At 40.3% G+C, this 16,418-nt stretch overlaps 1 protein-coding gene across 3 annotated transcripts in view; it reads left to right on the top strand.

The window, feature by feature from the left end:
- Positions 1-4,078: 4,078 nt before the first annotated feature.
- The window catches only part of Plscr4 (phospholipid scramblase 4), a 44,819-nt gene continuing 32,479 nt past the window's right edge, over positions 4,079-16,418 (top strand). The window contains exons 1-2 of one of the 3 annotated variants that reach the window (XR_003850843.1): positions 4,079-4,518; positions 4,647-4,858. The gene's annotated coding sequence lies outside the window, so the exon portion shown is untranslated. Of the gene's footprint in view, positions 4,519-4,596; positions 4,859-16,418 lie in introns of those variants that run through there. The other 2 variants (XR_003850842.1, XM_029567522.1) reach the window with 2 other exon arrangements.

Raw genomic sequence — 16,418 nt, forward strand, 5'->3', positions numbered from 1 at the left:
CTTCATTTAATTTTATGTCTTATAGGGTTTATACTGAGTACAATATTGTATAACTGTATTAATTAAAGTGTAAACCTAAAGTTTAACAGCCAATTTTGAAAGACATGCAACTTAGCTCTGGAAATTGTTATTGAATATGTCAATGCTGTTGTAATGAAATGCTTATGTGGTTATTAGGTTCAACAGCAGACCTAAAAATTTTATAACCACTTTTGAATGAGATGTATTTTTGCTCTGGAAACTGTTATAGAGTATGTTAAAGCTGTAATGAAAAAAAAATTTTTTTAAATATTAAAAAAAAGACTTGAAGGCAGAAAACACATCATTATCTCAACAGATACAGAAAAGGTCTTTGACAAAATACAAAATCCTTTTATAGTAAAGGCCCTGAAAAAACTAGAAGGAACATGTTGCAACATAATAAATGTTATATAGGACAAGCCTACAGTCATTATACAAAACAGGAAAAAGCTAAAAGAATTTCCCATGCATCACTCTTACTCAATGTACTGCTTTAAGTCTTAGCCTGAGCTATAACATAAGAAAAAGAAGTAAAGGGGTTGCAAATAGGAAAGGAAGAAATAAAAGCATCTCTATTGTGGATGACCTGGTCCTATACTTAAAGGACACAAAAATTTCAGAAAACTTTGTGCTGGTTAGTTTGAAATGTCACCTTGGCACAACCTAGAGTCACCTGGGAAAAGAGTCTCAGTGAAGTGTTATCTAGATCAGGTTGGCCTGTGGGCATGTCTGTGGGGCCCTGTCTTGACCATTAATTCAGGTAAGAGAACTCAGCCCATTGTGGGTAGCACCATTCCCTAGGAAGGGCACTCCAAATTGTTTGAGAGAGGAAAAGGCTAGCTGGGAGCAAGCAAGGACGCATGCCTCTATTCTCTCTGTGTTCTTGACTGTGGACATGATACCTTAATTTCCTGCCTTGACATCCCTGAAGTGATGGACTGTAACCTGAAATTGTGAGCCAAATAATCCCTTCTTCCCTAAGTTGCTTTTTGACAGGCTATTTCACTACAGCAAGAGAAATGAGGAGGGCAATCTTAGACCTGATAAACACGCCCAGCAAAGTAGTGAATACAAAGCCACCATACAAAACCAGAAGCCTCTCTATGTAGAAATAACAACTTTGCTGAGAAAGAAATCAGGAAAAAAATCCTCTCAATACCTTAAATAACAAGGAGGTGAAGACCTCTTTGGTTTTTTTGTTTGTTTGTTTGTTTTTGTTTTGTTTCATTTTTTGAGATTCCCTGTAGCCTCAGCTGGCCTGGAACTCCCTATATACATCAGGCAGACCTCAATTTTCTGGAGATCCACCTGCCTCTGCCTCCCAAATGCTGGGATCAAAGATTTGCAACACTACACTTGGCAAGATCTCTTTAACAAAAAATTTAAAACAAAAGAAAAATAAAAGTTGAAGTGCTGAGGAACACACTAGAAACTGGAATGACCTCCCATGGTTATAGACTGGCAAAACCAATACTGTTAAAATGACTATGTAACAGAAATAAATCTCCAGATTCCACGCAACCCCCACCCAAATCCAACAACAGTCTTCACAGAACTAGAAACAAGCAATTCCAAAATTCATACAGAAGCACAAAGATTCAAGTGGCCAGAATAATCCTGAGCAGAAGGAACATTGCTGGAAGTTGCACAATATCTGACCTCAAATTATACCCAACCACAGAAACAACAGTGGCATGGCATTGCACAAAAGCAGACACAGACTAGAACAGAGAGCTCAGAAATAAACCCAAAGGCCTACAGACACCTAATTATGATAAAAACACACACTGACAGGACAAAGCCTCCTCAATAAATGTTGTAAGGAAAACTGGACAACTGGATCTGTATCTCTCATCTGTACAAAAGTCCATTCACAATGAATCAAAGATCTTACTGTAAGATGCGAAGATTTGAACATGTTAGACAAAAATATAGGTAAGTTACGACTTCAAGGTGGTGGTGCAGGTAAGGGCTTTTTGAAAAAGGAAAATTCAGTAACACAGAAAACAATTCCAAGATTTGACCAGTGGAGTTATTTGGTATTTAAAAGCTTCTGCACAGCAAAAGAAATCATTGGAATGAAGGGACAACCTAAAAAGTGGGGGGAAACTGCCAACTGTATATCAGAATGGGATTATTTAGAATATATAAAGAACAGAAAAAATCTAATCAATAAATGGGCCAATGAGCTGCAGAAATACAAGTGGCCAATAAATATTTGAAAACGTCAGAGAAATGCAAAATAAAACTGCTTTGAGGGACTGCAGAGATGGCTTCTTTGTTAAAGAGAACTAGCTGCTCATGCAAAGGACCCAGGTTCAATTCCCAGCACCCACAGGGCAGCTAACAACTATCTGTAACTCCAGTTCCAGGAGATCAAATGTCTTCTGGTCTTGGCAGGCATTTAACAACACAGAGGCACTTACATACATGTATGCATACACATGAAATAAAAATAAGTAAATAATTTTAAAAACCAACTGCTAGCCAGGCTTGGTGGCACACACCTTTAATCCCAGCACTCAGGAGGCAGAGGCAGGGGAGACCCTGTCTCAAAAAAGATAAAAAAAAACAAAAACAAAACAAAACAAATAAAACCCAACTGCTTTGAGATTCCAACTCATCCCAGTCAGAATGCCTAACACCGAGAAAGTTAATGCTGGTAAGGATGTGGGTAAGTGAACCTCCTATCCACTGCTGATAGTCCTGTAAGCCAAGTGCACCCACTGTGAAAATCACTATGGAGACTCTTTAGACACCAAACTACCACATGACCCAACTATACCATTCCTGATTATATAGCCATGGGATTTTGAGTGCTAACCACAGAGTTATTACACATCCATGTTTATTCCTGCACCATTTACAATAGTTGGGAAATAAAACCAGCTTAGACCTCAACAGACGAATGGATAAAGAGAACTCGATGCATGTACACCATGAAATTTTATTCAGCCATAATGAAAAATAAATTAGGACACTTGTAGGAAAAGGAATGAAATGGGACATAAAAATGCTAAGTGAAATAAGCCAGACTCCAAAAGACAACTTTTTCTCTCATAGAACTTAGATTCAGAAGTAGTTCCCCCTCTCCTCCCCTCCCCTCTCCTCCCCTCCCTCCCCTCTTCACTCTCTGATGGGGGTATGCAATGGTTAGTGCTATCAACTTGATACAATCACCTCTGGCCATGCCTGTGGGGGATTGTCTATGTTAGGTTAGCCTGTGGGGATCATTGTGATCTGGTTAATCGAGGTGGAAAGGCCTGCCCACTGTGGATGGTACCAATCCCTAGGTTGGATCCTTGGTTACCTTTAAAGGGGAAAGCTAGCTGAGCACCACAAGTCCTTCACTCTGTTTGGTGAATGTGGATGTGGTATGACCAACTGATGTCTTACCTCCAGCTGTGGTGGCTGTAGCCTTGAACTATGAGCGAGCTCTATCCTTACTCCCTTGAGCTGCCTTCATCGGAAAAGCAGAGGTTAATCATATGCTTAGGGCGTGAAACCAGAAAAGGGAGAGGAACTGGGTGACTTGAGCTCTAGTCATTATGTCCAGCAAAACCTGTGACGTGGGTATGTGATAGGTTTCACATATTGGTTTTGTTTCCCAAATAATGCTTCTACAGACAAGTTTTGATCTTGAATTTTTGGCATCTTTCATGTTGCCAGTGTAGATATTCACATTCATAAGCTCAATTTCTTGGTCCCTCCAACAATTTAAAACAAACTTAAAACATTGTTTTCCTATGACTTTGACATGAGCTTTTTCATTCTATGCTTTCAATAAAATACTATTTCTTCATTTGAGAAGTGCCCTTGGCAATTATTATTGGGAAGAGCAATATTAATTAATAAATCTATCCTGAGGCTGATGCTAATAAATCAAGCGCAAAAGGGAAGGGAAAATTCTAGAACTCAGTCCCACATGCCTCCCCAAGTAAACTTCTCCCAGGGCACAGCAGGGCCAAGTTCTGGGAGCTCCATCAGATTTGTTCGTGTCCAGCTGTGATTCTGCATGGGGTCAAAGGACTTTGGGCTAGGCCACGGCATCCGCTGTCCCCCAGGAACCATGGCTGAGCTGAACCTCCATAGTCTCGGCCATGTGTTTGTGCCTAACTAACTGCGGTAATTCACCAATGTCCTCTACGTTCAGTGTCAGAAAACAAGAACGCGCCGGCTCCTTCTGGGCCGGACCCTCCCAGATCAAAGCGACTTCTCAGCCTGGGAAAGCCAGGGCCTGGGCGTCCAGCCGAGGAGCACAAGGACCCCGCGAGGCCAAGGCCGGCCTCCAGGGACGGTGCTGCTTTGCAGGGCTCTCGCCTCCCTCCTGGCTGGGGTTCAGGGACGCCGCGCCCCACCCTGCAGGAAGCCCGCCCGGAGCCGCCGCCCGCCCGCTCTGGGCTGCAAATCCGGCCGGACCGCGGGACAGGGGGACCCTGAGAGCCGAGTGCGGGAGCGTGGGAGAGCGCGCGGAGTCCGGCCGCGGATCATCCGCTGGTGGCGGAGCAAGCTCGGCGCGGTGGCGCCCAGCGGGACCCTGAGAGCCGAGTGCGGGAGCGTGGGAGAGCGCGCGGAGTGCGGGAGCGTGGGAGAGCGCGCGGAGTCGGGCCGCGGATCATCCGCTGGTGGCGGAGCAAGCTCGGCGCGGTGGCGCCCAGCGCGTTTCCAGCTAGGGGGCGGGTGCCGGCACGCTCGGCCGTCCCCGGCGGTGGCAGGCCCAGCAGGGCGCGGGTCCTTCCCGGCCACCACCTCCACCACCGCGGTGCCCTTCTTGGGTCGCAGGCCCCTCCCGCACGCCGAAAGGACTCGGGCCTCTGAGGAGTCCAGACGCCTTCAGGTAACCTCGCAGTCCGGCTGGGGAGGGGGCAGTGGAACAGGCTAGACCTGAGTATCGCTTTCTTCTGAGTAAAATTTGGTTGTTTCTATTTTCTGTTGCGTACAACAAAGATCTGTGCAGTTAGGCTGTGGTGTCCAAGGGACGTCCAGGGGCACCGATGCAGTCCTAAGTTGTGTGGTACTGCCAACTAAACACCCTCCACCTCCCAAACTCCTCCCAAACTGCTGTCCATTGGGAAGCAAGGCGGCTACACTTTAGTTACACTGTGACATTGTTGTCAGTGTCACTAGAGCAGAAGGATGTGCTGATTAGAAACAGGACAGGAAGCTGCCGCCGCGTGTGTAATGTAAGCATATACTTTTGAATGTCCATTCGGAGTTGCGGAGAAGCTCACAGAAGAATAGGAAAATTTAGCAACGTTTCCAGTTGCATCGCACTTGCGAAGAATCATTTGAAGTTCAATTCTAGGTAAACTAAAAGCAAACTTTAAATTGCACAAAATAACACAAAAAAATCCATTTTTTGGAAATGTGAAACTTTGATAAGTTATGAGCATCCAATAAAGTATATAACATTTTTCTAGATAAAAATAGCATTTCCACAAAATGAAATATAATTAAGTAGAGTCCTACTTAAACTGGGTATTTAACTTATTTGAAAGAATGGCCATTTTTCAATTAAAAAGACATGGTTTTCTATTATAAACTAAGGTATTATAAAGAATTTAAAGACAGTGGAATACATTTCAACGAAACTGAAGAGAGAGCTTTAGGATAAAAGTTGGCATTTGATAAGCATACGTTTTAAATCAGAGGGTGAGGAAGAAATAGCATTTAAATTGATCATGCTTAGACCACTTGACATTTATTGGGGTAACATAATAATGAAACTGGAAGCTTCCCTCATGTAAATAAAAAATGTAATCTAAGCAGCTTAGTAATTTAAATCTAACTTTAAACGCAAGAAGAAAACCTGGAAGTTTGTGCACATGGCAGGTGGAAGCACAGACTCATTTAAGAGTATGATTTGTATAAGCATATGCATGCAAACACCAGATACAAAGGACATTATTAACAGAAAAGAAGGTAATTTTGTTAATATACATGGAACTTGAACTGATGACCTTTAAAATCAGTAGCATGGTTGAAGATTCATTTAAACCAAAAAGAATAAATGAAATTGACAAGCACACTAAAGATTTCGGCGACACTGATTATAGAAGGTGCAATTAAAGTAAGAAACCAACTTTTGTTTGTTCTAATTTTGAAAGTCTGGTTGATCACTGTGTTGTTTCTGACATGAGGGAAATATATATGTTTATAAACCTCTGATGGAAACGTGAGTTGGCAGAAAAGTTTTATAAAGGAATAACTATAAATGTTTTCAGCTGGAATTTGGTCTGTAAAGCATGCACAGCAGGGTGTGTATAAGAAAACCTCAAAAAAGAATCTACATCAAAGATGCTCGTGGCAGTCAGTATTCTTTGTAACACAGAAAATATGAACACTTACTGTGCATCCAGAGACTGAACAATGCATAGTCTAAAGCGTTAAAACTTTTGGTAGCTCTAAATGCTCTAACATGGAAATATGCCAGTGAGTACATTAAAATGCAAACGAGCAAAAGAAGGCGGAGCAGTGTATATACATGGTTATATTTTATACACATGCAGTAACATCTTGTGAACAGTTTGGAATAGACAATGAATTATTATATTGCTTTGAATACTCGTGTTCTAGTACATATATCTATATGCATGTTTATAAAGAAACCATGTTATAAGGAATATAATAATATAACATAATATAAAGAAACAGAGCCACAGAGAGTATTTTTCAGAGACTCCCTTTGGATACTCCTTTTCCTCTTTCATGAATATTCATGGTTATGATTTATTATTGGGACAAAGGCACAAAACTTTGAGAAGGTTAATAACTGTTAACTTTATTAAAAGTAAAAAAATATAGGCATGTTCACATTCCTTATCTTTTTTACCAGTGTTGTGCAAAACTTCACTTTTCTAACATCCATTCTTTCAGATGCGGTAGATATGCTATACTGTGAGAAGGAAACCATCTATCCTGAAATATGAGACAATTAAACAATTGGATGAGGAAAATGAAAATTTTTGCAAAACAGTTTTAAGATAAAATAAAATTTTAATGTTCTTCATATAGGCATGACACACACACACACATGAAAACTAACAGTCAGGAAATGAGGAAATGACAGAAGGGCAGTTTCCAGCAGTGGAGATGGAAATGGCCTCCAGACGGAGTCAGGCTGCGCGTTCTCCTCCATTATAAGATATGGGGAAATTTTCTTTTCACACGAGATGGACAATATGAAGAAACTTAAAGCCCACTCTGTTGGCAGCATGTTTTCTGTCCCACTGTGAATTGTTTTGAATTCGTTGAACACCAGCTTAACAGTTTTACAAGGCACAAAAGTTTGCTCCATCACTTTTGCTTTCAGAAACATTGACACACAGGGTTAAGTTATATGTTATTTGTTCTAGCACTGTTTGTGATAGCATGGATTTTGAAACAATTCAAAATTTCACTATTAGACAACCAGTTAAATAAGTTATAATGCAGCCAGCCAAAAAGAATAGTCTGTGAGCTCAAATGCCAACGAGACATTTTAAAAAGTGCTAATGGCAAGATGTGAAAGACTGTCATTTGTACACATACACACACACATTTTCATGTAATGTATATACCTTTCATTATGTGTGTGTGTGTGTATGTGTGTGTGTGTGTGTGTGTGTGTTTGGAAGACAATAAGCCCAATATACAGATGAGAATTGGGGATTAGTGTAGTAGGGGTTTTCTTATATATAAATCTATGTACTGCTTAACTGCCTGAATAATTATTTGCTAATCTATACTAAGGTGCATGATATTCTGTTTGACAAGTTAGAAGATGGCACAGTAAGTCATGATCTGGCAATGTGTCAGTGTCATTTGGCATAGTGACAGTCCCTTAAATATTCTGTATAAACACAAGCTGACGTGGTGGCTCACGCCTTTAGTACCAGCACTCCAAAGGCAGAGGCAGGCAGATCTCTGTGTGTTCAAGGGCAGCCTGGTCTACATAATGAGTTCCAGGCCAGCCGGGACTACAGGAAGACCAAGTCTCAAAAAGGCCAAAAAAAAAAAAAAAAAAAAAAAAAAATTCTGTGTAAACGCAGAGAGAATGATTTTGTTCATACTTTGGACATTGTGTAATGAAAACATTTTCTTTTTGAAAAATAACATGGAAAGAAATAATCATCTTTTTAAAGCGTTTGGATAGATTTCATGTTAATGTATTATCTGTGGATTTGCCTCTTTGTGCTTCCAGTTCAGCTCATTATTATTTGGAATGAAGCTCCATAAAGAACCCACAAAACCATTAACACCTGGCAGAGAAGGAAATTGTCTACTGTCACCTTTTCTTTCGGAGAATTCGTGGTGTGACTAAAATAAGAACCACTGTAGGTTATAAAAGCAGCACAAAAAAAATTAGGTTTTTCAACATATTCATTTACTCATTGAAAAACAACTTCTCAAATTTCTTGTAGGATTGAAATGATGAGATATTTTTTGTGACTACATGTGTGTAGTTCTGGTGAAAGGTCTGGTTTATGTGCTTGACATTATCCCTGCCCTTTTCATCCTGACAGTGAGCCTCTAGCTCCAGGGTCTGTGTTGGGTTGTTTCTCTAATTCCAGCCCAGGCAGCAGAGCTTTTCTTCTATTGTAGAACTGTGGGATAAGGAAGACTTGGTCCTTTAATTAATTTAATTAATCCGCTAATATTTTCCCCTCCACTACCAGTTCCTTAGTCACAAGACACCCGTAAAACTAATCAACACATCACATCACACAAGTCAAGAAGCTGACTTAAAATCTCTGAAGAGAGCTATATGAAGGGTGTGCATGAAGCTTTGTCTGTGGTGAGGGTGGAGGGCAATGTCTGGATTCACTGTGAAAGAGTACTTTGTTAGTGGTGCTTCTGCTGGGGTTTAACAATTCAGATTATAATGCATTTATGAAAAATTTAAAGAGGAAATAGCTGTTTGTATTTTGGCATAGTTTCTCCTTTTTATATTTTAGCAAATTATATTGCAGTGTTATAGATTGTACTGTAAACATTTCATGGCTCTTGCAAGACCACTGTGACTATCTTTTGTGGAATATGAGTTTACCCTGTTCCACTCCTAGGAGCTTTCCCAGCTCTCACACAGTTTTTGCAGTTTACAGTTACTGTTGTTTCTAGGCTGTGTCTCGGAGAATAAGAATGTCACTTGCAGTGAAAATGTTATGGAATATTTTGAATCTCTGTTGGGATTTAACATAGAGGAAAATTATTTAGGTTTAGGAAAGAGCTATCAGAAGACATTAGATGAGTATTGGCTTGGAACTTGTTCGCGCCTCCCCTCCCTTCTTCCTCCGTCCTCCCTCATCTCCCCTTTCCTCCCCTCCCTCCCCTATCTCTTGCTTACTGATTTTCTGTCTGGTCATATTATAAAGCGTCTAAATAACTTCCAAAATTTTTTAGTGACTTCCTCCAGAAACCTCTACTTAGGAGAAGTGTCATATTTTTCCTTTTTAATTTAGATGCCTCATTTTTTTTTATAACCTAATTTTCACAGCAGGAATATCCAGGGTAACATTGACTGGAGAGGAGACAGTGAACAACACCACTGTTGAGTTTCTGTCTTAGAGAAAGTGGGGTTTCTCCCTTACATGGTGCTAGCTGTGGAAGGCCTCATCGAACCTTGGAGTAGATCAAGGGAGATCTGTTCTGTTTCTAGATTAATGAGTATTTTACTTTTTTTTAAGCCAAGAAGGAAATTGGATTCTTCATGATGCTTTTTAATGAAATCTACTGAGATGAAATGAGTTTTTGTTTCTCATTTTAGTACTATGGTACATTGACTGATTTTTTAATTACGATTGTATTATTGTTGAAACAAATCTCACTTGGTCATAGTGTGTAATCTTTTTATGTTATTAAATTTTGTTTCCCAGTATTTTGTTGATTTCTGAACTCTAAATTCTTAAGGGCTATGAGCCCTCTTCTCTGTAGCGTCTTTGTCAGACTATGTCAGGGTCACTCTGATTTGATAATGTCAGTTTGGATACAGTCACTGTTATTTCTGGGAAAGCTTGAGAATGCTTAGCATTCATTCTTTATAAACATATTGTAGTTCATCAGGGAAGTCCTCTGTGGCTGCTTTTCTTCATGAGAAGATTCTTCAGTCCTGATTCACTGTCTTATTCTTTAAGTTTTCTATTTCTTCCTTAGTCAGCTTTGGTAATGTGTCTTTCTAGGAACATGTCCATGTCACTGAGTTTGGCATGTATGTGTGTTTGTGTGTGCATGCATTTTTGTGAGGGTTTGGGGGTGCATGTATGTGAGTGTGGTGTGTGTGTGTGTTTGTGTGTATGTCTGTGTTTGTGTCTGTGTATCTGTCTGTGTGCATGTTTGAGTTGAAGATTAAACCCAAGACCTCACCCAGGCTGAGAACTCATTTTTTCCACTGAACTGCCTCCTTGGCCCTGTTTATTTATTTTTTTCTATAATTTGTCTCTGTTCTTTAGACGAGGTAACTTTTTCTGATTTGCTATTAGGTTAGCAGCTTTTCCCTTGTAGTCTCTGTTTGTCCATTGAGTCCGTCCAGTGATTTATATTTCTGTTACTATATTATTTCTTTCCTGAGACTTTCACTCTTTATCTCTTCTTGGAGCATTATTTTGTTAATTTCATCTTAGTGATTTTACACATTTAGCTTAGTGTTTGTACATGATGTATGTGTGTGCAAGTGCATGTGTCCATGGCACATATGTGGAGGTCAGAAGACAACCTCATGAAGTTGGTTCTCTCCTTCCACATTTATGTACATTCCAAAGATTGAACTTAGGTTCTCAAGCTTCCGTGGCAAATACTTTTACCCACAGAGCCATCTTGCCGGCCCTGGACATGAGTTTTAAAAATAGCTATTTTAAATTATTTGTCAAGTAAGTCAACATCTTTGTCATGTTGGTGTTAAGACCTTTTTGATATTATTTTCTAGGAGTTGACATTTTTCTGGTTCTTTGTATGCCATAATTTTATATTGTAACTTGGGCATTTTGACAGTTATTTAGGAGAACCTGAGTCTTGTTAAGTCTGATAGAGAAACTTGACTTTCTCACCATTTTGTCAGGCAATTCATGTACTTGGTTTGGGTTTCCGCATTCCGGGGAGGCTTCTGTATGCCGTGACTTCAATGCCAGTTTTATTTCCAGTCTTTGCTGTGATATTCATGTCTGTCTTTGTGGGTACAGTTCATTACTTTGTCTTTCCAGTACAGACTTGGGCAATATTCTCTCGTTTAGTTCTCAAGGTCTTTATCAGATTCTAGGACACATTATTGGGAATTCCCCAACTGCTTTGAGCTTTGAGTCCCCCTTGCCTCAAGCCCTAGCAAGGAGGCATGGCAGCAACCCCAGTGCCTCCCACTGAGTTTCCGGCTGTTGTGAAAGTGAGGCCAGGAATACTGGAAACAAAAGGCAAAGCTTCTCTCCCCAAGTTCCCGCTACAGTAATGAGAAGTGGATGTGGGTCTGGGTTATTTTAACAAGTTAGTAACCTTTACAGTTATCCATATTTCAGTTTAGTTCTGTCACACCTCAAATTAATCCAGACTCTAGATTCATGGTTGCCAACAAGATTGCTCTCACATCAGACATCTGCCACAAGTTTGAGGTTTCCACGCCCCCCCACACACACACAACTTTATGAATGTAAGGATTCCTTCACCCTCGGGTTTGATCGTTTCCTACAGTGACTCACAGAACTCAGGACACTACACTACAAAGGATCAAAGTGGCAAAGTGAGAGCGCATAGGAAGCCAGTGAGATGGCTCCAGGGTTAGAGCCCCCAGAACTCTGTGCTGGAAGAAGAGAACCAACTCTTGGAAGTTGTTCTCTGACCTCCATATGCAAGCCATGGCTCTTGATTGACTGTTCCCTCCATCCCTCACATTCAGGGACTTTCTTTTTAGTTAATTTTTTTTGTTAAATTTAGTTATATAAAATTATATAAAATATAAAATACATTTTCATTTTTTATAATGAAAATGCACATGACTGAAACCAGGATTTGTTGTGCTGAACACAAAGCATTGTTTCTTCTCCCAGCAGAATGAATGGTGACTGCCTTCCTGAAGCTGAGCTGTTTTCTTGACTTGACCCTCGGTGTGCAGTGTTTTTATTGGGACTTCAGTATACAGGCATGACTGCTAAAACTCCTGACCATGTGGCTGGACTAAATTGCTAGTCCTCTACCTCCCTCCATAGAGGTCAGGAAAATAGGAAAGACCTAACTCTGAACACATAATGTGTCCTGCTGGCATGTCCAGCCAACATCTTGAGTCATCTCCTTTGCATAAATTCATGGGAGATCCTAGGAGTATACCACGTATACCAAGAAAACTCCTGTCGTTGAGAGATTCCAAGAGTTTAGAACCCAGAACAAGACCATACACATGGTTTGTTGTTATCTAACACTATATGTATGGAGCTAGAAAACAATGTATCAATGAGTAGCAACACCTAACAGACATCCTTTGTTTCAGACCTACTAGGCATCCTCTTTTTAAAAAAATATTTTATTTATTATTTTTATTTTCTGTGTGTGAATGTATTGCCTGCATGTATGTGAGTTGCACCCATGTCCTGCAATGCCATGGAGATCAGAAGGGGGCTTTGGATTCCCCTGGAATGGGAGTTAAGGACGGAACATAGCCTCCATGTAGGTGCTGGGAGTCGAAGACGGGTCCTCTGCAAGAGCAGTCAGTGCTCTTAACCACTGAGCCATCTCTCCAGCCCCTCTTTTTTTTTTAAAAAAAAAAAATTTATTTATTATTTTTATTTTAATGTGTATGAGTGTATTGCCTGCATGTATGTGAGTGCACCCATGTCGTCTGCATGTAGGTAAGTGCACCTGTGTCATGCAATGCCCGCGGAGGACAGAACAGGCTGTCAGATCCCATGCAACCGGAGTTACGGACAGTTGTTAGCTGCCATGTGGGTGCTGGGATTCGAATGCGGGTCTTCTGCAAGAACAACCACTGAGCCATTCTCCAGCCCTACATCTCTTTTTTAAGGCCTAATACATATCCCTTCTTTAAACAAGGACTACATTTTCTGAGAACTATTACAAGGCTACACTCACCTGTTTTGGATCCTTGTGAAAAATTATTCTAAATGTGAGCATTTGAAAAGAATCACAACATTTTCTTTAAGCTTTTCACATTCTCCAAATGTAATGTTACTTATAATCACATAGACTTACATCGTTTAGGTTTTACACTGTAAAATACTGTACAAATGCACTTAGTCAACTTTCTATAGTGTAAGAATATTGGGAAAAATCATTTTTATGTTGCGACTACAATAAGATGGGTGTGGAGATCGTGACAGTAATTCCGTAATCAGAAGGCTATCAGTTCAAGGCCAACCTGGGCTACTCATGACACCCTGTCTCTTAAAAACAATGAACATTATGCACTTTGAATGTTTTACAAGAAATTTTTAATGTAACAAAGTTTTCCCTTTATAAAATCTGTGACCTGATTATCAAATCTTAAAGACTTGACATTAGCTGTTTGTTCAGCTATAAGGGTGCACTCGCAGAGAACTGGCTCTTTTGTGTCTCCCAGTTCCTTTGACTTTGAATGTCTTAATCAGTTGTGCTTAAAATCCTATCTGCTACAAGTTTGCTCCTTGGAGAAGGTGGCACCTGCTGGGAACCCAGTGTAGTCTACCAGGGTTCCTCAGAGGCACACATGGAATGACTGAGTAGCAGAGTCTTTTGAACGATATTGCTACACAACACTGGCTTTGGGCTTTTCATCAGTTGTGTTTTACTGGTGTGTTAGTAGTAATAATGCAGGTTTACTGAGGCTTTGCTCTGTGTCTGACTCTGTCTCCACAGATTTATATGTCTTAAAACAGTTCTGTGAGGTTGATCCAACTGTCACTGTGCCCATGATACACAGAAGAACTTGACAATAGTCTGGTCATTATGTCACCTTGCTCAGGGTCGACCTGGGTGTGCGCTTTCATCTGCTGCTGTACATCGCTAAGAAGCAACCCAGTCTTCTGCCCACTTCCAAGTATCTTTTAGAACGGATTAAATCTGGGTGTGGTTATATACTCGCCTTTAATCCTAGCACTCAGGAGGCACACACTGGTGGATTTCTGTGAAATCAAGGCCAGCCTCATGTACATAGGGAGTTCCAAGTCAGCTGGGGCTACACGGAGACCCTGTCTCAAAAAACAAAAACAACAGAAGAAAGAAGATTAAGGTATTTGAAGGAAGTTGCATATTAAATTCTGGAAAGGTTGGTAGATTAGGGCACCTGGTATAGGACTTCACAGAGTTAGCTGTTTTCCTGTTCCTGCAGAGAAGCAGAAGAAATTATCTACACACAGCCTGTTGTTTCCTTTTCTTGTCTTCTCATTGATGGAAGCACTAGATACAGGCAGAATGCTCATGTGGGTTTCTAAGCCTGTCCTTTGAGATTCCCAAAGCCCAGGGTTTTAGAATGCTCAGGTGGGTATCCAAGCCTGCCCCTGGAGATCCCGACATCCCAGAAAGCGCTCTTCCAGAGATCGTGACAGGGTGTAGTCACTATTCCACTGTGAATGTCTGACCACCTGGGCCTTATGACTGAAGTTTCAAATCTCCATGCTGTGTGTGCAGGGTCTCATGAATGGTACGTTTCAGGGCTGCTGAGTGACAGGAGCACCTGAAATTACTCACTGACTACCAAGGGAGGATTAAGACTTCAGAACTCTTGCTTGTACCAACTGGAACTGTCCTGTTTACATAATGTAATGATGTGGGGTAAAGAAAACTAGTGACTAATGTGTCAGGAAAGGTAAGCTTAGCACCTGCGGTTTGTGAACTTGTGTGTATGGATTTTGCTTTATTTCATTAGTACTAGTTTAAGTATTTTATAGATTTCTAAAATGTTACTGATTTATTTATTTATTCATGTTTTTGGTCCTGGGGGTCCATCCCAGGACCTCACACCATGCAATGTAAGTGTTCCAACCCTCAACTACAGCCCTGGTTGCTTTATTTTTATTTATTTATTTATTATTTATTTTTGCGAAGTTATCAGTCACTTGAATCAGATTTCAAAGCTTGATTTCTGTGTGTCTGAGAACTATTATTTTACTTTATGTCAGTGTTGAGTGGGTCTGATCATAAGAATCACCTGAGACTGTGATAAAGTTGATTTTGAGAACAGTACCTAGAAATATTGTGTTAGAGTTAAGATCCATGCTTCCATATTTTTCCTGTAATTTTACTTTGAAAATGAAATATTTTAGGTCTAATAATATTAAAAGCTATGTCTTCATTTAGAATTGACAATTTTGAAAATGTGTCACTTATGTGCCATACTATATAGCTCTCCATAGTGATAGCTAGATAAACGATATGTGTATACATGGATGGATGGATGGATGGATGGATGGATGGATGGATCCATGGATGGATACATGGATGGATACAGGGATGGATGCGTGGATGATGGATGGATGGATGCCTGGATGGATGCATGGATGGATGCATGGATGGATGGATGAAAGAATGGATAAATGGATGCATGGATGAATAGATGGATGATGGGTGGGTGGAAGAATGGATGGATGGATGGATGGATGGATGGATACATGGATGGATACATGGATGGATGTGTGGATGATGGATGGATGGATGATGGATGGATGGATGCATAAATGGATGGATGGAAGAATGGATGAATGGATGCATGGATGGATGCAGTGTATGAAACTGTCAGATGAGTATTACAAAATTGTGTGTGTGTGTGTTTGTGTGTTTGTACTTGTATATACCTTTAAAGACCAGGGACAGCTCCGAGCCAACCCCTGTTACGTTACTCTGACAGAAATAGAACAGTGGGTAGGAATTTAGTCCCTTTTGAGGGCCACTTCCAAGCACCTGCCCCTTCCTTCATCATTTCTGTTCTACATGAAACTATTTTCTTGACTTTGTATTCTTAAATTAGCTTTAAGCTTTCTTTAAAGTTTTCCTCTGTATATGTGTCAGAGAAAGTGTTTGTACAAATTTCCCATTGGACTGCTTAAGTGGACTCATACAACATTTCTTTGACAATCGCTTGCCTTTTCTGTTTGTTGTACTTGAGGATCCATCCATTTCTTTTAATATAAACAGTGCTATTAAGAACATTCTTGGGGCTGGAGTGATGGCTTGCCAGTTAAGAATCACTTGCTATCTTGCAAAGGACTGGCATTTAGTTCCCAACACCTATGCTAGCAGCTCACAATGGCTGCCTATAACTTCAGCTCCAGGGACTCCAACACCCTCTTCTGGCATCCACAAGAAACACTCCATCCCACATCCATAGATAGATAGATAGATAGATAGATAGATAGATAGATAGATAGATATAGATATAGATAGATAGATATAACCTATTTTTAATAATAATATAATATATATAATATATTATATAATATAATATATATAGC

The sequence above is a fragment of the Nannospalax galili genome, unplaced genomic scaffold (genome assembly GCF_000622305.1).
Source record: "Nannospalax galili isolate Female #2095 unplaced genomic scaffold, S.galili_v1.0 scaffold1081, whole genome shotgun sequence".
Classification (NCBI taxonomy): Eukaryota; Metazoa; Chordata; class Mammalia; order Rodentia; family Spalacidae; genus Nannospalax; species Nannospalax galili.